Source organism: Helianthus annuus, chromosome 1 (assembly GCF_002127325.2).
Source record: "Helianthus annuus cultivar XRQ/B chromosome 1, HanXRQr2.0-SUNRISE, whole genome shotgun sequence".
In the NCBI taxonomy this organism is placed as follows: domain Eukaryota; kingdom Viridiplantae; phylum Streptophyta; class Magnoliopsida; order Asterales; family Asteraceae; genus Helianthus; species Helianthus annuus.
The window spans coordinates 61,957,963-61,981,492 of record NC_035433.2 but is presented as its reverse complement, the minus strand read 5'-3'; the positions used below and the strand labels follow the sequence as shown (position 1 = coordinate 61,981,492).

The following is a 23,530-nucleotide window of genomic DNA, read 5'->3' as shown; positions in this document are numbered from 1 at the left end:
CAGTTTCATAAAAAAGTAAACGAGCTGACTCGAGCTTTTTACGAGCCGAACTCGAACTCAACATTTTAGTTTGTTAAAACAAAAGAAGTGAACTGAGTTAGCTCGTTCAACCAGAATTGAATTGAATGTATTACTTTTCTTTTATATTGAATTTTGCTATAGTTATTGCCATATAGTGCTAATACAACACTGAAAAAATTGTTGATTTTTTTTTTTTTTTTTTGATAAAGTTAAAAGATTTTCTACACCTTCCAGGTTGGTTGCTTTATGTTTTCTTCTATATAATAGAAAGCTTTGTTCTAAGAGTAAATTGTATAAAACGTCCTCTATGTTTTCTCAAATTTAAAGATTTCAACCTTAATGTTTAAAACTCGTTGAAAACAACCTTTACATTTATTTTTGTTGCGGGTTCAATCCTTTATCACTAACCAAGTTAATTATCTCAATTAAATTCCTTCACATGCCTAACATGTGAGGGTATATTTGTCATTTTAGTTTTACTTCTTATAAAACCTCAAAAAACCTACAGGGCCATTTTAATTCTCTTCATCACCTTCAATTAAAAACCCCGCCCCCCATTCTTCTTCATCTTTAATTGAAAACCCAGGTCTTCAAATGTCATCAAAACGATTATGACAATCGCTAGGGTTGCGATGGTTGATTCGAGCAAGCCCGTGTTAATGGCGGGAGGTTTGTTACTACTCTATTATCTAATCAAAGTTCTCGAATCCGATAACGATTTCACGAATCCGGTACTCCGCCGCCGCCGTGCTCCGGAACCTCGCCGAGTTCTCCATTGCAAAGAGAATTTAATTGAAGAACATGCTTTCGGTATTTCTACCCTAGCTCGTTCACATGTTGCATTAGCGCAGGATCATTCAATTGCTTGTTTAAGTAATTAAGTTAAAGATGATGTTGATTTGAAACTGTTGATTGCTAGAAATGGTGGATTGATTAGTTTGAAAAGTTTTTGGGACTGTTCTTCTATTAAAATTTTAAGGCAATTGAGTTTTTAAGCAATTCAGTTGAGATTTTAGGTGTTCGAACTCATGTTGAAAAGCAGTTTTCAAAATTGATACAATTCGAATACTAGAAAGGAGTTAGGCAAATTAGGGTTTATTACGGTTTTAGTTAGGATGTTGGATGGGAAATATGTTGAGGAAATTCAAGTTGCATGAAGGTGTTATTGATGATTATGTTGTATACCGAAGAGTTTATAGGAAGGAACAAAGAGGGGTAGTGAGTCTGGTTTGTCTATTAGATCCATTAATTACAGACAAGAAATGTCATGTTTCGATTCTGCTTTCGTTAACTCAGTCAAATAAATGTCGTAAATAGGTAGTGAAATCGGGTACTTTTTGCATTTGGAGAAGCTTGTGTAATGGTTTTTAATTAAAGATGAAGAAGAATGGTGGGATAGGGTTTTTAATTGAAGGTTATGAAGAGTAATTAAAATGGTAGTGTAGTTTTTTTGGAAAACTTACAAATTTTGTCCTTTATCTTAATACCACTTATCAAACGGTGTCCTTTTCGACGAATTTTGACAGGTTTTGCCCTTTACAAGGAATATTGTTGCACGTCTTGTCCTTTAGTCCTAATGCAGTTAGATTTTTTTGTTAAATCTAGTCAAACAGGGGTAGCTTAGTCTTTCTACCCTTTTATCTGTGAATCTTTTTAATAAATACTAATATCTTTATAAAATCATAAATCTCTCAAACACACACACACAGTACTTTCTCTCTCTCTCTCTCTCTCTCTCTCTATCTCTATCTTGAAGTAGTTTAGTCCACCAGCCACCATCGTCACCGGACCACCTCCACCCGCCATTACCTCCACAACCAACCCCATCGGACCACCTCCACGACCCTCTCTTCGATATTGGGTATTTTGATCATGTGTTTTTGTTAGTTGTGTTTGATTTGGTATTTTGATCTATGAATCTGTAAAGGCACATATATCTTTCGACTTTCGGGGATCTTCTGTTGTTGAAGCAAAGAAGCTTCCTTTCAGTTTCCAGAATCTATTTGATAATATGTTTTCATGTTGGTGTGATTTTAGATGTGAGAGAGCATGTTGACCATTATTTGACCGACAATGAAGACATATTCTCAAAGATGGATGGTTCAAGAATGAATGTGAAGTATCATATGGGTATAGGGCAATCGAATTCGGATGCAGAAATCGATTACAGAAGAGGGAGAAGCTTAAGAGAGAGCAGAAAATGGCCATGAAATTAGAGAGGAGTATTAAAATGTGCTATATTTATTTCCTCTAGTTATGGATGCTCATGCTTGTGCTGTCTAAGTTTCTTGTATGTATTAAAATGTGCTAAATTTCCAACAATACAATTGCACCTAAGGGTTTTCGGCGGTGACGGAGGTATGTCGATGAGGAAACACCGAGATGTGGTGGTGCTGGGTGGTCTAAGTGATAGAAAGATAACATTTTTATTTATTTAAAATGGTTGAGAATTTAAGTTATTTACATATTTAGTCCTTTCATATGAAATTACAAAAATGCCCTCATGTGCCTTGCACATGATCAGATTTAACAAAAAAATCTAATTGGGTTATGGCTAGAGGACAAGACGTGCAACAATATTCTCTATAAAGGGGAAAACCTGTCAAAATTCATGGAAAAGGACACCGCCTGATAAGTAGTATTAAGATAAAGGACAAAACTTGTAATTTTTCCGTAGTTTTTTAGGGTTTTATAAGAAATAGAATTAAAATGACAAATGTACCCTCACATATTAGGCATGTGAGGGAATTTAATTGAGATAATTAACTTGGTTAGTGGTAAAGGATTGAACCCGCCATAAAAATAAAACGTAAAGACTATTTTCAGCAAGTTTTAAACATTAAGGCTAGAACCTGCAAGTTTGAAGAAACATAAAGGACGTTTTGTGCAATTTAGTCTTTTTCTAAACTAAGACTTGTTCTCGCACTATAAAACAATGCAATTACCAACAATTATCTTAACAATAATGACACATGAGGAAGGATTCTAGATACTAGCAAACAATAATGTCGCTTTTATAACAACGCACCTAGTAATTATCATTCAACCTCTAAAAGACAAATTATGTTTCATTTGTAACAAACAATAATGTCTAATTTTCATAGGACCACTAAAATAATTAAAAAAATAACTCTAAATTAATTTTCTTTATGGCATAAATCATTAATTAGAGGATATTTATTCATGATATACAAATTCTTTTTGAAGAAACAACTTTTTATGCCCTGATACCATATAACTTTGGATACAAAGACTAAAACTCACAACACTTTTATGGGGACCAAAAAACTGTATAACTAGACTACTAGGCTATGAGTTTAGCGCATGCATGCTTAACATGACATATGTATTCACATAGTCTATGGTGTGCTCATTTATTTACAACACTAGAGACGAACAAAATACTGAAAATAGTGTCTAAAGTTGCTTAAGGAAACAATAATGCAACATAACGCTGCTAAAAAAACTTCATTTTCAGACGAAAATTTCTTATTAATAAATAGTCGGAAACTGCGACCCATTTCTGACCAAATACCAACATCATTTAAAACCCTAAAATAGCGACCGCCGACAGGGGAAATGGTCAGAAGTTTCTTTGGCATTTCTTCTGGTAACTCTTTGTTTTTTAATCATAGTCGGATGTTTCCTACTTATTTCCCACAAAAACTTTGTCTTTTAAGCTTTCAAAAAATTCGCAAGAATATGATTAGAACTTTCATACGCATTTCCACGAAAACTTTGTGTTTTAAATTTTTTAACACTTATGTGGGACAATGGTCAAAAGTTTCCTAATACACACTTAGGCGGAATTTGGTTGCAAATACGCTTGGTTGGAAATATGTTCAGAAAATGTTTCCTACAAACTTTTTCAGTTCCAGTTAACACGTTTTGGTTCAAAAAAATTGTAAACCTATACAGAACGAGAAGAGAAAAAAATCATAAGAATTTCATACTTGTAAATGTGTGTAAACCTTTTTGTCTTTGTTTAAAAGTGTATATTGAATTTGCAAAAATCAATTTCCTTACATTTCAATAATGTGTGCACAAATATTACTTTCAAGTAAATAAAGTTTATTTCTTTTCACATTTGCAAGCGTCAAAGTTCTTATGGTCTTGTATATTCCCTTGTAGTAACAAATTAACAAATTATAGGGATGAGTTAAAATGATAACCACTTTGAGTTGTTGTCACACCCTTAATTTCTACATGCAGATTATTACCGCGAGGTGTGTGACTGATCAGGATCCTAACCACTAATCATGTTGAACCATTTACGTAAGTTATAAATTTTCCCAATTAACACGATTAGTCTCTATGTTTAAATGTCCAAAACGCAATTTAAAAGCAGCGGAAATATAAAGAAAACCCATCGTAACTTAAAACCACAAGTTCTTGAATTATACGTTAACATGAAACTTACAAACCCGCACTCCAGCCGATTGCAATGTCCGTCCAAAGCTGTAACGAGCAACCTGCAAAGCATGCAGTAGGGTGTCAACATAAAGTTGGCGAGTTCACGAGTTCACGAGTTCACAGTTTTTCCAGTTTTATTTCAAAAAAAAAACATTTGTTGTTTTAATTACTCATTTATATCATGCCATGGGGAGCTACCCCATATGTAAGCTACTAAACTGCGTAATACTGGATAGTTAGCGACCTCATGTTTCGTTGTTGCTTCGTTTATCAATATCTATCATCATTGACGGTTTGCCAAGGTCTATTAGTTCACGACTGATCCTCTCCAGGCACGGTGTGAGATTGGTGAAACCTAAATAGCGCTATCAACTAATAACCCGTTCGCCAGGCCCCGACGACTAATCGGTATAGAAAGTAGGGACTTCGTGATAGAGTTTCGTTTAGTACACTTGTTGCATCTAATATAAATAGTAATTAACCGTATTCCAAACCAGGAATAGTAAGCAATCCCAAACCAGGGAAAGTGTTGTTTGTACCGTTTAGCGTATTCCAAACCAGGAATAGTAAGCAATCCTAAACCAGGGAAAGTGTTTTCCATTCCGTTTCCCAACCACCGGGAATGCATGCTATTAGTAAAAGTTGTGAACTCACCTTTGCTTTGCTCGGCAGATAAATTACTTGTGTTAGGTTGGTCAACCACACCCTATTATGGTTACCAATGTTTGTTAAGCTTGTTATGCAAGGGACATCACGTATTAATTACACGTATCTAACACATAGTGTTCAAATGGCAGTTACTGTACGTCATACTAACATGTATACATGTTCACAATTATCATCACAGTTTATCATAATTCAAATGTATTGTATATGTGTGCATTTAACCATAGTCATGGGCTTTTACTAATGTGCGGTTCACACGAAAGTGTGCGACCTACTAACAAGTATGCGATCATGTAAGACAGGGTTGTGTGATATGCAGATAAAATTACAATATATAAGTGTGTGACTGTCACGTGTGCGAGGTGAGGATATAGTGTGCGGCCCAATCATTTAATGGCCCAACAGAGAGTGTGCGGCCCACCAGCAAGTTTTGCGACCTACTTGCTGGTGTGCGGTCATGCAGTTCCTAGCTATACTACGTTCATTATCCAGTTGCACATCAGTAGTGTGCGGTCATGCTATTGTGTGGCATGCATTGTTTGGTTGCACACTATGTATGACAATTTGTACCTCACATGAGTGTATGGTGCAGAATGTGCGGTTTGCATGACTGGTGTGTACGAAGTGCATCACAGGTTGTATCTTCCCAATTGTGCGACATTCCTCGCACACACAGGTGTGCAATGTGGGGTGTGAGTTTGTACGATATGCAGGGAAGGTTGTACCCTTGGTAACGACTAAATCCAAACACCTTTCATTCAGCTTTTTCATAATCAATTCAACAAATGATTTTTCAATCAATCCAGCAACACAGATTTTTGTATTATTTCCAACAACATCTAAGCCTAACAATTTATCCCTATTAATAACTTCCTACGCCCCGTTTCATAACCTTATGAGCATGCTTTCACTAGAACTCAATCAATTGTGAAATCATATCATATCAAGGTCATCATCATGTTTAGCTAGTTCACATAACAATTTAGGTTTTTTCATACCAAGATTAAAAACCCATTTCATAACTACTTGAATAAACACTCATGTATAATATATGTTAAATACTTCATATAATCAACAATTATGCTAGATAAGAATGCTTATATTGCCATCAAAACAAATAATCTACGAGTTTCATCTACAAAATAATTATTCCATGGTACTCCTCCTAACTAGAGATCTCCACAAAAGATGAAATTTCAACATACCTTATGTTATGGGAATCTTGGATGTTCAAAATCTTCAAACATGCAAATCAAACACTTCAATTTGTTCCTTAAATTCTCATATTGTGTTCTAGGGTTTTAAAGAGGAGTTTTCTCCTCTTCCTCTCTCAATCTCGACACAATACACACATATGTGTGTGTGTGTTTTTAATTTTCTACCCTATTTATTTTTCCATTTGTTTCACTAACCCATTTTAGTCCCTATGCTTTGGTTTTATACTTAAAAGTCCCCATTTACTTCTTTTAAATAATAAAACACATAAAAGTTAACTAGGCAAATTTTTACCCTAGTTATTATGCTCAAGTTATTTACCCTCAAGGTAAATATTAAACATGAAATATTTTTTGAATGTTACACCATTCATCACAATTATTAATTAATGGTAGATATAAGGTTTTTTGGGTTTCTTTAACTCAATAGGATTTTCTACATATCCTTGCTATGTATGTATGTATGTATGTATGTATGTATGTATGTATGTATGTATGTATGTATGTATGTATGTATGTATGTATGTATGTATGTATGTATGTATGTATGTATGTATGTATGTATGTATGTATGTATGTATGTATGTATGTATGTATGTATGTATGTATGTATGTATGTATGTATGTATGTATGTATGTATGTATGTATGTATGTATGTATGTATGTATGTATGTATGTATGTATGTATGTATGTATGTATGTATGTATGTATGTATGTATGTATGTATGTATGTATGTATGTATGTATGTATGTATGTATGTATGTATGTATGTATGTATGTATGTATGTATGTATGTATGTATGTATGTATGTGTATGTATGTATGTGTGTATGTATGTGTGTATGTGTGTGTGTGTATGTGTGTATGTGTGTATGTGTGATGTATGTGTGATGTATGTGTGTATGTATGTATGTATGTAGAATTAACCAAAAGAATGGTCGTCAATGGGTCATGCGAGTTAAATGCTTTAAAAATATACAAACATAATTACCTCTAAAAACGTTTTTGAAAGATGATATGTTTGTGTGAAAAAACAAAAGTTGGGTGGACAACTTAGAAAATACAAATTTATTTTGATCAATGAAGTATTCTTTATGATTAGGATGCAAGTCGACTAAATTTTAAATGAGGAATTAATTGCTAGGAATAGTGTCCCGAAGGTGAGTTTCACGACCCTTATTTTACCGTTTTTAAACATTTTCGGGGTTGGGGGGAACATGCTTGATTGAAATTATAGTATTATTACTGTATTTTATACGTAAGTCTTCGTGGTCCCATTTTATATAAAGTTTTTATAAACATTTTTTGGGGAAGATACGTTGTTTGAAAATGGATATGTTAATTGAACAACTATATTAAAATATGTTATGTATAAGTATGGAAAGTTATCATGCCCGTCGAGGTACACTATTGCACTCTTTCCGCCACTATAATCATTACCCTTAGAGAGGGCAAACGAAGTATCGGTAGATGTATCGTGTTTGACCACCCACGTCGTAGCCCAATCGCTCTGGTTGAAACCGGAAAAATACTATCAAACTGTTAAAAGAAGCTAACCTCACGTATTGATTATGGGCTTTCATATTAATATGTGTCATATCCTTAGCTAGTTTATGAATCCAAGAGTTGTTACTTAAAAAATTACATATCTCGAGTTTTAAGGGAGTTTTGACAAGAAAAATCGCTTAAATGTTTTGAAAGGAAGTTTTGACAAGAAAACTTTCCTAGGTGCTTTTAAAAGGGAAGTTTAAGAAATGAAGTTGCCCAAGTTTTAATAAAAGTAATTTGGTTTATATTTTACTTTTATTTTTCTCTGTGAACTCACAACCAATGTGTTGACACTTGTTAGCGTGTCTTCCAGGTAAATAAATTGGCTTTGTGATTTTCACGATGCATGTTTTAGTAAACATTATTTTGGACAAGTTTTTTTTGTCCGGGACAAATGTATTAAGATCCTTTGTTGGATCATAAACAACAACTTTTATGTTTTTCTTTAAAACTTAGATGCTTGATTTCATTATCAAATAAAATGTCCAAATGTGTAATAACTTAATGTTTACTAGATTGTTATTGGTTACCAACCTCAGTCACCGCCATCCTTACCTTCTGCTACGATTTAAGAGGTGTGACAATACATGTCCAAACAAACGACTATAAAAGAAGTTAAGAATCCATATGTATGTTACTTAAATAGCAGTTACCATGTTGATTAAATTTTCCTAACATTTGATGGAACACGTCGATAAATTCATTATTTAAGGACACAAAGTATAGAGTTAGGAAAACCTATAAGGAGACATTGATTATCTCAAATTTGGTGTATGATGTCGATCTTTTCAAGAAAAAGATATCAAAACTGGACTATGTTATATTAAAACCAACACTCTAGGTGGTTAATCACAACCAATCATATGGTTGAGCATTTTGGTGCTTTAAATGGTTTGTTATTGCTTAGCTTGTGAAAGGGATATTTCTAGTAGTATTAACCTAACACGTGTAATATATATGCATTACTAAGCTAATGTTATTTTAACCGAGCTTATTTTCATTTTCAAACTGTTCTGACTATAAAAAGGTACATTGAACTAGGCCAAACTTCCATTTGGGTTTGGCATGGCTAATTTGATAAAATAGTATGACTTTGATTTGTATCCTCGAGCCAAACCTTAGCCTATACTACCATGAACACATATTACGAATTATCCTAAACGTTATGAAGTTGTTAGTCAAAACGGATTTCTCATATGTCAACTGCCACTTATAACAAAATAATATTTTAGACTAGTATGAAGTCCTCTAGTATTCTCAAACCCCTCATATTAAGTATATGTGGAGTGGAATGAATTATATACATGAACTTTTTTGCCTACGAATTTCAATCTTAATGAATAGGATAGATATCTATGGAGTTATCCGATATTTACCAAATAACTAATATAAGTTAAGGCATACTCACAATGAAATCACTTGAGAGATATTTTTGTTCCAAATTCTCATGATATTCTTCAATGTATTATCTTTTAAGCCAAGCAAGACCTATCTTTGATTCACGCCAAATTACGACAATTAACCCTAAAATGGAGATATACCCCATGAACCTAGACCTGGAAATTTAAGCCCTAACATGACATTACACAACACAAAGTTAAATGGATTTAGGTATATGGTATACGTGTTTAGGTTATATACAACCAATATCAATGACACGTTTAAGTAGCGTTCCTAAATGGGTTTAGCCCACCTAACCCATTTTAGTAATCAAATGGGTTAATCAGTCAACACGACATGTTTAAGACTTGTTTATAAAAACAATGCAATTTTATAACTCCGTAAGTAACTAAAAATATCATAAAATTCACCTCCTAACCATAAACTTATAAGAGTTAATTACACGGACACCAAAATAACACCTTTAGTTAATAACGTTTTTGAGCAACAGGTTCAAGTTTTGTGGTTGCCATTTTGTAACACCTTTGGATACCAAGGCCAACCTCTATTCATTTTTCTGTTAAGTTGGATTGAAATGAACAGAATACCCTTCTTATTAAAAGTTTAAAAATTATTAGAACAATAATATATAAACAAAGGGTCCATTCATGTCTTTAACTCTACTTATGGGTTATTTTTGTAAATTACAAAACCAATAATAAAAAACCCTTAGTACACATGGTCCCATGACAGTTTTTTTTAAAAGTGTCCAACAACTTTATTTAATTACAACAAGCATCAATAACCACATAAAGCACAAGCCAAAATTCTTCGAAGCCGAACTCATGTACCTGAAGAACACGTAAAAATCAAGTGTCAACACAAAGGAGCGTGAGTTCACATATATTTTTTGTAATGTTTTATTTGAGGAAACTTCCTTATTTGACCCTTTAATTGTCTATAAATAATTACATATTTAAAAACATTTTTCATGTGTTTAAAAAATAATACATTCATTTTGATGAAAATAATGTCGTCATAATATGATCGAAATTGGATTACATCCTATTTCATTTAAAAATGTCATGGATGGTTTCATACGAAATAGCTCCGGAAGCCTGTTTCCGATGAAAACTTATACTCATGACTTTGATTGAATAATATTAAATTTTCGTTGTGATTTCAGTTTCGTATGTTTGCAAGACATTACGATCTGTATAAAAAGATCGAGGGATTAATCCATGCTAGACTATTAATGTAATGCGAATCCGTCGCTATTTAGATCGGAGCGACCGATCACGACGGGGTAGTCAACCCGATAGATCTATCAACGATTCCACACGTATTCTTAAGAGATTAAAGCAGCTATGATGCATCTAATGCATGTCCTGAATTTCAACATTTATATATAACCTACTGAATAACAATTTAATATTGTAGGTTGTACAAGTTGACGGTTATCTCCCGGAGACTGGGTTGAACGTGTCCCAACCAAATTTAATTTACTTGACGGTCGTTATACCCCTAACGTCATCTATTTTCTCAGTTTCCTACCCGAAACCAGTGTAATACAGTATTAAACTCGTTTTTCTCGAAAACAGTTTAAGTTATACATCTTCTTGAGTTCATAACACATTATGATACTCTAAAAATTGTATTCTCAATGAAAATACATTTTATATAATTTAAAAGCACATTTTATATGAAATCATATACTTTGCTTTTGATAACATGTTTTCCTCTGAAAACAATATATAAGATGGTAAAATGACGTTTTAGTGAATTTTCACTAAAATACATTTATTTGAAATCATTTTTAAACAAAAAAACATATGTTCATTCTTATTAAAGAAGTGTTCTTTACCCCGAAAACAGTTAATAAAACACTAAAAAGTGGGGTTATGTGACACTCACCTTTGGGTGCGTTTTTATTATCGCAATCCATTGGTTTTGAATCTACATATCCTAATTTAAATAGGAATAGTTTAATAACTGATTGTTCGTTAACAATTTAGTTTCTCATATACTTTGAATCTTCCCACATCTCTTTAAACTTTCATAAAAATCTTTATTTTGATTAAGTTAGCAATATATATATATATATATATATATATAGAGAGAGAGAGAGGGGATCCTACGGAAAGTGTATTTTTCCTAGAAAGTATAGTTAGCGATTTGGGCCATCCAATGAGTGTGTTTAATGATTGAGATCATCTTGGTGGCATTTTGGTAATATGTGTTTCTTAAAAATAGGATTATTTAATTAATCAGGGGTAGATATGTCATTTAGCTTATTTTAAATAAGTAAATAATTGTCATTCCGTAACCACCCCACATCTCTTGCGATTTTTCTTCTCTCTCTCCCTTTCTCTCTCTCTCTCTCTCTTCCTTCTATCCTCCATGAAGAAACACATCAAGAAAACAAATCGTATTAATCTGCTTGCTAATCTGCTTGCTGTTAAAACACAGCATCAAGAAATCCTCCAGCATTACCAGCATGGATGGTAAAACACAGCGTATGAATCTGCTTGCTGTTAAAACACAACTGTATGAATCTGAATACTAAAACACAATTGTATGAATATGAATGCTAAAACACAACTGTATGAATCTGTTTGCTGTTAAAACACAACTGTATGAATCTGAATGCTAAAACACAACTGTATGAATCTGCTTGCTGTTAAAACACAACTGTATGAATCTGAATGCTAAACCACAACTGTATGAATCTACTTGCTGTTAAAACACAACGTCAAGAACATTCTGGTGGTTTCCAGACATAATTAAAATCGATACAGACCAGATAATAGTAAACAGAAAAAGAAGTGTATTTGCCATATCCGCAATCAAGAATTGTGTTTGAAGCCATAACTATTTCTCACGTAAAAAATGATTTACGGATAAAGTTGATTAAGATTGTGAAAGGAACGAATGAGAATTTGATTGATATTTACATCTGGTAGTAATTCGCAAATCATGGAGAATCAGTTACCATAAAATCGTGCATAGTTAGTTAATGAGATATAAATTCCAAAATTAAAATAAAATGTCAAATTACACAATTGCCCTTTTAGTTAAAATCCTTCAATGCCACATGTCACGTTCTGATTGCTTCCTCTCTCTCTCTCTCTCTCTATATATATATATATATATATATATATATATATATATATATATATATATATATATATCTGTGTGTGTGTGTGTGTGTGTGGAAGGTTCAAATGAGAAGAATGTTTTTGTAAGAAGAAAAAAGAATAAGTTTCAACCAATAAAAATGTTTCATTTTACATCATTTAATATTTGCATTTAATTTTAATATAAGGGTACATTTGTAAACTTACATAGATTATTAATTTCTAGTCTTTCTTTTTAATAGCTAACTACATTAAATATGTAACTTATTTCAAAATATATATTTTTTTCAAAAAATAAAAAAATAGTTTAGAATGTAGGATAAATTACTAGGTGTGTAGGATAACTTTTTATGTATGTAGGCAATGAAAATTAGTGTATAGAATAATAGTCTTTATGACTAATTAATTATTTAAAGATTGTAATAAATGAGATGAAAGAATAACTACTTGATATTTTACAATTGTATTCTTTGTTCTTTTTCTTCTCAATTAAATTTTCTTTTCAAATGAACCTCCCCCTATATATATATATATATATATATATATATATAAAATTAGGTTCAAGAGTGAACACTAGGGTAGCTTGCGAACTGAGTGAACTAATCCTGGCCATACACGTGTGTAGATCAATGGCCAGGATTTGATGTTGAAATACACTAGTGTATTTTACGATTTGATGATGAGATCCTGGCCATACATGTGGGTAGATCAATGGCCAGGATTTGTTCACTCAGTTCGCAAATACATTAGTGTTCACTCTAGAACCCCACCCTATATATATATATATATATATATATATATATATATATATATATATATATATATATATATATATATATATATATATATATAGGATCATGTGAGAAGCCCTTGGCTAATTGAGAAACTTGAGAAGCATTCTGGACCACACAGTTTCCCTAAATTTTTCGTAATATACACATATGTATAGTTTAAAATTGACTATATACATATGTGTATAATTCAATATACATATATGTATATAGTCAGTTTCAAACTATACATATGTGTATATCATGAGAAGCTTAGGAAAATGTGTGGTCCAGAATGCTTCTCAACTTTCTTAAATAGGGTGGACTTCTCTTAGGATCCCTGCCCTATATATATATATATATATATATATATATATATATATATATATATATATATATATATATATATATATATATATATAGGGAGCCACTAAAATAAGAACCACCCCCAGTTGTAAGAACCGCGAGAACCACTCTCAGCCAATCAGAATATGCCAACCTAAAGGGTATTTTGGTCTTTTTCATCAAATGTCATATCAACCCTCTCTCTTCATTTAATATACCTCTATACTTTTTATATACCTCTCTCCTCTCTCCTCTCTCATCTTTCATTTTCATCTTTCTTCTTCAAAAAATCTCTCTGCACATGAAGAAACCCCAATTCAGCCTCATCATGTTCCCTCCTGTTCTCCTTCATCTTCAAAAGTGTAACCTAAACCCTCTAAACTACTCTCAAATACTCACACACCTCTCATCATAGCCGACACCCCCTTGGTTTGTTTCGTCATCGGTGAGACCACCGGCGGACCCGACTCACGGTGGTGGTTGATTCCAGCAACGACGCCCTATAATCCCTCTCGAACGAACTCCGACAAGGCACCCTCCCCCTTCGCCGGCTCAGATTGCAGAGAATGATGGCTGGAGTGTGAAGATTTCACACCAGAAACAACAAGCTTCAAAAAGGTTCCAACGACGAATCCGTCGGCGGCGGCGGTGTTCTGGCCCGACGATGAAGATGGTGTCGATGGTGATGCCGGTGGTGTCGATGGTGATGCCGGTGGTACCGATGGCTCAGGTTCGGGTCACGGGTCAGCCGGTTCAGTCTCGTCTAAGTTCGATTTTACTTCAGGTCAGTTTCGATTCAGTCGTCTTTGTTTCGATTCGGCCAGATTCAGATTCAAGTATTAGTTCACCAGTGGTGGTGCTTGGTTCGGGTTCGGCTCTGCACGAGTGATGGTTTGGTTCAGGTTTGGTTCGGGTTCGGCTATGCACGAGTGGTGGTGCTTGGTGCTAATGATTTACGTTTTTTGTATTTACAGTGCCAGTGTGAATTGCCTGAATCATATGAAGCTTACCAGAAGCAACAACACAGATGGCATTCCGGGCCAATGCAATTGTTTCGTCTATGCTTGCCTGACATCATCAAATCAAAGGTCAGGCTTCATATGTCATATACATTTGCTTAGAATGTGTCTGGATACGCGTTTTAAACCGATTATTATTAATAAAATTATCGGTTTATTATTTACAGATTAGCATTTGGAAGAAAGCAAACATAATATTCCTTTTCTTCTTACTACGAAAACTCATCCTACCATTTTACTCATTTACCCTCTTCTGCATAATCCTCCCAGTGATGGCGGTTTGGTTCTAGTTTCGGTTTTCAGATTTTGGGTTTGGTTTGGTCCGCGATGACTCAATGTCAGGTTGTTCGGTTCAGTCAGGTTACTCAAGGGCTGGTGGGATTCTCGGTTTGGGCGGCGGGAATCTGTTTTGGCTCCGTTCACTCCTTTAAGTTCAAATTCAAGTTCGCGGCACGGTCGGTTCGGGTCGATTTTCATGTGCAGTTTGGTTATTTCTGGTACAGCAGACTCGGTCAACTCAGCTTCTATTCGAGTCGACTCAGCCAACACTCGGTTCAACAAGTTCGAGTTCTGGTCGACTGTGGTCAACTCCGGGTCAAAACGGAAGTCAAAGTCAGTCAACGTGATTCGACAAAACGACACGAAGATTCGGTCAAAATTGTTGAGCTTTATTTAGTTAACGCGCACCGAGCTCGAACCGATACTTTAGTGACTTGTTACGTTTGGCATTTTCATAGAAATTTTATATATTGTGTTTATATTGTTGAAAATTGTTGAGTTTTGAAAAGACAACGGGAACTTGAGTTGTCGGCTTATTCAAAAAACAGAGGAAACTCTGTCCGTTTTTCGTAAAAACGTAAAACGTAAAAACGTAAAAATTTTAACGTAAACGTAAAAGTTTTACGTAAAACGTAAAACGTTAAAAGTTTAAAAAGTTTAATGTAAAACGTAAAACATAAAAATTTTAACGTAAAATGTAAAAACGTAAAAACGAAAAACGTAAACTTTTTAATGTAAAACATAAAACGTAAATTTTTTAATATAAAACGTAAACTTTTTAACGTAAAACGTAAAGTTTTAAACGTAAAACGTAAATTTTAAAAGCAAAACGTAAACTTTTTAATGTAAAACGTAAACTTTTTAATGTAAAACGTAAAACTTTTTTTTATGTAAATTGTAAAATGTAAAAAATCGCGTAAAAAATGGCGCATAAAAAAAACGACGCGTGAAAAAGCCCGGCGTAAAAACGGCGCGTTAAAAAACGAAGCCTGAAAAAACGGTGCGTTAAAAAAACGACGCTTGAAAAAACGGCGCGTAAAAATCGTGTAAAAAACGGCGCGTTAAAAAACGTCGCGTAAAAACGTGTAAAAAACGGCGCGTTAAAAAATGTGAAAAAATCGGCGCATTAAAAAACATGTAAAAAACGGCACGTTAAAAAAACGCCGAATGAGAAAAACGGCGCCTTAAAAAAACGCCGCCTTAAAAAACCCGGTGTGCAAAAACCGGCGCGTAAAAGTTTTGTCTTATTCAAAAAATTTGAATTTAAAAATGTTTTTCATAAAAAAATTCTTTTAATAATAAAAAATAATATAATAAAACAAAAGTAATAAAAAAAATAATAAAGAAAAAAAGACAAAATAGAGTAATTTTACTATACTACCCTTTTGAATTAAAATATTAAAGACATAATAAGACAAAATCTATTTAATATTAATTTTAGTTACTTTCAATCTAATCCATCCATCTTCTTGATCTAAAGGCTAGAAAGTGGTTCTCGCGGTTCTTACAACTGGAGGTGGTTTTCATTTTAGCGGTCCCCTATATATATATATATAGGGGAAGGTTCATTTGAGAAGAAAATTTAATTGGGAAGAAAAAGAACAAAGGGTATAATTGTAAAACACTAAATAGTTTTTCACTTATCTCATTTATTGTCATATTTGACTAATTAATTAGTCATAAAAACTATCATCCTTCACACTAATGTTTTTTCTTTTTTACTACACACATCAAAAGTTACCCTACACCTTTCGAAATTTACCCTACACATGTTGAAATTTATCCTACACAATCGGTAATTTATCATATTACACATTTTAATTTATCCTACACTTTAAATTATTTTATTTTATTTTTTTGAAAAAATATATATTTTGAAGATAAGTTACAACTTTTAATGTAGTTAGCTATTAAAGAGGAATATTACTAATTAATGATCTTTGTAGGTTTACCATATTACCCTTATAGTAACATTAATACTTATATTAAATGAAATAAAATAAAGCATTTTTATTGGTTGAAATTTCTTCTTTTTTCTTCTTACATAAAGTTTCTTCTCATTTGAACTCTCCACTATATATATATTCATACACATATATATGTTAAGACTTTTGCGTTTTGAATGATTTTATAGGTGACCTTTTATTATTATGTCTACTTATTTGCAATATATCGTCGATTTGCGCTTCACAATATATGTGCATAAGTATAGACATAGTCGGTGCGTATACCTATATATATCATAATTCACGTGTCATGTTATTTCATACACACTTATTATGTTCAAACACTTAATATATATATATATATATATATATATATATATATATATATATATCAAATAGCTCATCAAGTCACTTCATACATATTTTCATACAAATCACAAATTTTAACACAAAAATGCGATTTATGATCTAATTTACCGTTTTTACTGCACAAATTACTAAACATATCATCATGATATCACTTGGTAAATTACATTTACACATGTTCATATTCACATATAAATTCATAACACATAAAGTTCACTATTGAACAACCCATTTTCGCGTACATTAAAATATGTGTATTTGACCGTTTCGGTAGCGTTTTTGGGCGTCGGAAGTCACGTATGACCAACCAAACACCAAAGATACTTATTATAAGTTAAGATACTTATATTTATCATAAAAACATCAGTTTATAATCAGATTTAAAATAGTTTTGCAAAATCACTTTAAAAGCCGATTTTTACCGTTTTTAACGCATAGTACCGAACCTTATCGTAACCATCCCAAATCATCATGACTTAATATTTTGAAATAATACATGTTACCTACTGTTCATAATAAAAATTTTACTCATGTATATGCAGGTCTCATAAATAGCACAAAAATCATGCGAATATCACCTGATTTACCACTTTTCAAGCCAATAGTACAACATGCAAAGCTACTAAGTTATGACATTATTTTTGTAACTTCTAAACACATCATATAACTTTATTTTTCATGTTTAGCTACTGATTTAAATGAATCTTCATCATTCCTTAACAATTTCATTTCATGATGTTCGTTAAATCATCCAATAAATCTACGTACAAGCACTTTATGCACATTTTTCTTCACATTCAACACACAAGACTAATCATACTTAATATTTTATTTTTCTATAACATATGACATATTCATACTTTATTCAGTCATTCAATGTCACAGCCCCCGATCCCTAGTTCCCGGGAACGGGCGGCCGTGAGCCAGTTTCGGTGGTATCACGTTTATTTATCCAATTTGGCAGCGGAAATTTTCATCAGGACCGTAGTTAGGAAATATTAAATCAGAGTAAACCACCACATTTTATAATATTAAACACATGGGTAAAACCCAAGTTTTCAGTACATGTAATTTCATAGGGATATACCCTATTTTATTTAAGAAAACATCTATTTCTTTTTAGGTAACTTTATTGCCACTTTTCCAAGCCTTCAGTGCTGTCCAGCTGACTTCTATTTGGCTTTCACATTTTGTTACCTGAAACGCGTTTTAAAAACATTTTGTCAGTGGGAATACTGGTGAGTGAATCCCAGTTTAATGAAGTCTAAATAAAACCATTTTCACAGTGTACAGTATTGAGGGCGCATCCGCAATTACATTTGTTTACAGGTAATACCAATTAACATCCATGGTACTGTCATCTGACTTATGGTCATGTTACTCCTCTCCCCAGGTGGTAACAAATTTTGTGTACAAAACCCCAAATTTACCGACTGTAATTGTATTCTTATAAATACTCAATAACTGCTATTCGCATGGAAAAGTATTTAAGGTTTTGTAAAAACAGTTAACAAAAAGAGGATTACTCACATTGCTGTTTTAGGTTATCCTTTAGGGTTTCCTGGTGAATATCTATAATTTACACAAATGCACGTGTGTTAGTATAATAACCCATTTTAACATTAGTAATACCCTCCCCGAGACGGCATTCCAACGACTACGTCGGGGAGAACCACGACAGCCGTTACGGAACCCTAGATCAATCGGGCAGAGTATCTAATACGTCTCCAGGGGTTATAATACTCACATCGTAGCAGAACCTCGCTAATTAGGGGGTATAATGCCCGGGTATAATAACGCCACTACAGAATTTTAGAAAGAAAGAAAGAAAGTTGAACGAGCAAACTGAAGGCCAGTTGCCTTCTATTTATAGGGCTGCTACCGGACTTTCTCGCGGCCCGCGTTAGATATGGACAGGGCTTAAGCGGCCCGCGTGGCCTAGGGGTCTAGGCTTAGCTGATCCAGGTCATCACTAGGTTCAACACGCGTTAAGACACGTGTCATCACCGGGCTGTGCCACAACTTGGGTCACTCGCGGCCCGCATGAACTAAAGATTTCAGCGGAGTCCATTTACACCTTAATGCGGCCCGCGTTAAGTTGAGGTGAGGTCATACGCGGCCCGCCTCAACTTAAGATTTAGGGTTTTTAATTTATTATATATGTTATATTGTATTTTGGGCTCGGTTTTCACATACGGGGTATACATAAAAACATATTGAGACATTTTAAATATATTAGGGTGTCAAAATTATTATGAGGGTGTCGGTTTATATTTGGGTTGTTATATCCTCCCCACCTTGTTTTAGAGCTCGTCCTCGAGATCTACTGGAACAAGTGTGGATATTTCTTTTGCATTTCTGATTCGAGCTCCCATGTGTACTCAGGTCCTCTTTTGGAGTCCCACTTTACTTTGACCAGAACTAATCTCTTACGCTTGAGATTCTTAATTTTCCTATCTTCAATTTGTAGAGGTCTTTCTACAAACTTGAGTTGTTCATTAACCTCTATATCCTTGAGAGGTACTACGAGTGATTCGTCAGCTAGACACTTTTTGAGATTAGATACATGAAATACATCATGTATTCCTGCCATTTCCTCTGGCAGTTGTAGCTGATAGGCTACAGGTCCTATTTTTCTAATAATCTTAAAAGGTCCAATATACCTGGGACTAAGCTTTCCTCTTTTGATGAATCTTACCACTCCTTTCCAAGGAGAGACTTTTAATAATACTCTATCTCCTACTTGAAATTCCAATGGTTTACGTCTGTTGTCAGCGTAGCTCTTTTGTCGATCACGTGCTGCTTTTAGTCGTTCCTTGACTTGGATGATTTTGTCAGTTGTTTCTTGTATTATCTCGGGTCCAGATAGTTGTTTTTCCCCAATTTCTGCCCAACAGACCGGGGTTCTGCACTTTCGTCCATAAAGTGCTTCGAATGGTGCAGCGTTGATACTTGTGTGATAACTGTTATTATAAGAAAATTCTATTAAAGGTAAGTGTTCGTCCCAATTACCTCCGAAATCAATTACACAGGCTCTAAGCATGTCTTCCATCGTCTGGATTGTCCTTTCGCTTTGTCCGTCTGTTTGAGGATGATAAGCTGTGCTTAAGTTCAACTTGGTTCCCATTGCTTGTTGGAAACTTGACCAAAAATGAGAGGTAAAACGGCTATCCCTATCAGAAACAATTGATAAAGGAATGCCATGTAAAGAAACGATTTCATTTACATACAATTTGGCTAATTGTTCCATACTAAAGGTTTCCTTCATTGGTAAGAAATGAGCTGATTTGGTTAGCCTATCTACAATCACCCAGATTGTATCATTACCTTTTCTTGTTTTGGGTAATTTGGTAACAAAATCCATTGTTATCAATTCCCATTTCCAGACTGGCATTTCTAATTGCTGTAATAAACCTGAGGGTTTCTGATGTTCAGCTTTAACTTGTGAGTAAGTTAAACATTTAGAAACATAAGCTGCTATATCCTTTTTCATTTCTATCCACCAGAAATTTTTCCTTAAATCTTGGTACATTTTATCACTTCCTGGATGCATCGTATATTTAGACTTATGAGCTTCTTCTAATATATGGTGACGTAAATTTCCTAATTTAGGTATCCACATTCTCTTTTTATGGAACCTCCAAATTCCATCTGTTCCTTGTTCTAGTTCCTTAATCATTCCTTTTAATTTTTCAGTATCCTCCTTGATTACTGATTCTTGTGCTTTTCTAATCTGATCGTTTAAATCTACTTGGAGATTTAATTTAAGAGAACGTACCCTTTTTGGCTTTTCGTGATACTTTCGACTTAAAGCATCAGCCACCACATTGGCTTTTCCTGCATGATACTGGATATCACAATCATAATCACTAAGTAACTCCATCCAGCGTCTTTGTCTCATATTCAACTCTTTTTGCCCGAAGACATACCTTAAACTCTTATGATCTGTAAAAACGGTAAACTTACTACCATAAAGATAATGTCTCCAAATCTTAAGGGCAAAAATTATAGCTCCTAATTCCAAATCATGGGTTAAATAATTTTCTTCATGACTCTTAAGTTGTCTAGAGGCATAAGCTATAACCTTTTGACGTTGCATTAACACACATCCATATCCTAACTTAGAAGCGTCACAATAGACTACAAAGTCTTCAGTTCCTTCTGGTAACGCTAGTATGGGTGTATGGGTTAATCTTTGCTTAAGGATTCTAAAAGCTTCTTCTTGTTTTGGTCCCCATTCAAACTTAACAGATTTACAGGTTAACTTAGTTAACGGAATGGCTATTCTTGAAAAATCTCGAATAAATCTTCTATAATAACCGGCCAATCCTAAGAAACTTCTAACCTCGGTTGGAGACTCAGGGGTTTTCCATTTGGTAATTGCCTCGACCTTTGTTGGATCTACATGAATTCCTTCATGGTTAACTAGATGTCCGAGAAATTGTAACTGTTCTAACCAAAACTCACATTTTGAAAACTTAGCATAAAGCTTTTCCTTTCTCAATAAACTTAAAAGTAAGTGCAAGTGCTTTGCATGCTCTTCTTAACTTTTAGAGTAAATTAGAATATCATCTATGAAGACAATTATGAATTTATCCAAATATGGTTTACATATTCGGTTCATCATGTCCATAAATGCAGCTGGGGCATTGGTTAAACCAAATGGCATGACAGTAAATTCATAATGACCATACCTTGTTCTGAATGCGGTTTTAGGAATATCCTCTTCCTGTACCTTTAATTGATGATATCCTGATCTTAAATCGATTTTAGAGAAAAATTGTGCTCCTTGAAGTTGATCAAACAGATCATCGATCCTCGGTAATGGATACCGATTCTTAATCGTGACTTTGTTCAATTCACGGTAGTCAATGCACATACGCATTGATCCGTCCTTCTTTTTAACAAATAAAATCGGCGCTCCCCATGGCGATGAGCTCGGCTGTATGAATCCTTTTTCCAATAATTCGTCTAGTTGTTTCTTCAGTTCTTGCATTTCAGCGGGTGTCAAACGGTAAGGTGCTTTGGCAATCGGTGCTGTCCCTGGTAACAGGTGAATTCTGAATTCAACTTCCCTGTCTGGCGGTAGTCCTGGCAATTCTTCTGGAAAAACATCTGAAAACTGAGACACTACCGGAATGTCTTTTAATTCTTTTCCTTTAGTGTTAGTGATTATAGAAATCAAATACACTATATATCCTTTCCTTATATAACTCGTAGTTTTCATCACAGAGATGAATTTAGTGGATCTAGATGGTTTATGTCCTTTAATTGTGATATTTTCACCTCTTGGTGATTTTACTTGAATTGACTTTTGATCACATAAGATATTGGCTTTATTGGCTATTAACCAATCCATTCCTAACACGACATCAAATCCTATTAGATTCATTGGGTAAATGTTTGCAATAAACTTTTGATTAAAAATTTCTATTCTTGCTTCTTGCAAGAATTCAGAAATCTTAATGGTTTCTCCATTTGCTGTCTCTACTAGACATTCTTGTGGTAGTTTAGTTAATGATTGATTTAGGAGTTTGCAAAATGAAGTATTAATAAAACTTTGGTTTGCACCAGAGTCAAATAATACTTTAGCAAAAATATCATTAACTAAAAACGTACCAGCAATGACGTCTGGAATCATCCTAGCTTCGTCTGCAGTTAGAACGAATGCCCTAGCATTTTTAGTATTCTTGTTATTGGCAGCTGGAGCCAGTTTTGGACAGTTTGTCTTAATATGACCTTTTTCTCCACAGTTGTAGCAGAATCCATTACTGGATTTCTTCTTGCAATTCTCTTCCTTGTGTCCTGGGGCCTTGCAGAAATTACAATAAATAGAGCATCTTCCAGAATGTTTCCTTCTGCAGGCTTTGCAGTATGGTGCCGAGGTAGAACCTACGTTCCTACGGTTGAAATTCCCCGAACGGAATTCTTGAGTAAGCTTTTGGGATAGGTTTCTTCTCTGGTCTTCTTCTCTAGTTCGCACTAGTTCATCAGTCAAGGTATTGGCTAGTTCTACAGCTTCCTCTATGGTTTGGGGTCTAGCTGCCTTGACTACATGTCTAATCTCTCCAATTAATCCCCAGATGTAACGGGAGATTAATACCGGTTCAGGTGATGCAAGGGTTGGTACTATCCTAGCATATTCAAAGAATGTGGTAGTGTAACCCTTACTGTCTACCCCGACCATTCTAAGATTCAGAAACTTATTTGCTATCTGTTCCTTTTCATTGGGAGGGCAGAATTTCCTTTCTACCATATTTTTGAACTCCTCCCATTCCATTCTATAAATCCTATCACTTCCTCTTGATTGGAGGATAGTGTTCCACCATTCTAAGGCTGCGTTTTTAAACAGATTTGAAGCAAACATTATCTTATCTTCTTCAGCACACTTGCTTATTTTCAGAACAGCCTCAGTTTTCTCTA

At 34.0% G+C, this 23,530-nt stretch overlaps 1 long non-coding RNA gene across 1 annotated transcript; it reads left to right on the top strand.

The window, feature by feature from the left end:
• The first annotated feature begins 14,475 nt into the window (after positions 1-14,475).
• On the top strand, positions 14,476-14,774 carry LOC118481516. The gene is made up of 2 exons (XR_004865730.1): positions 14,476-14,585; positions 14,684-14,774. It is a non-coding gene; the product is annotated as an uncharacterized LOC118481516 (long non-coding RNA).
• Positions 14,775-23,530: the final 8,756 nt, after the last annotated feature.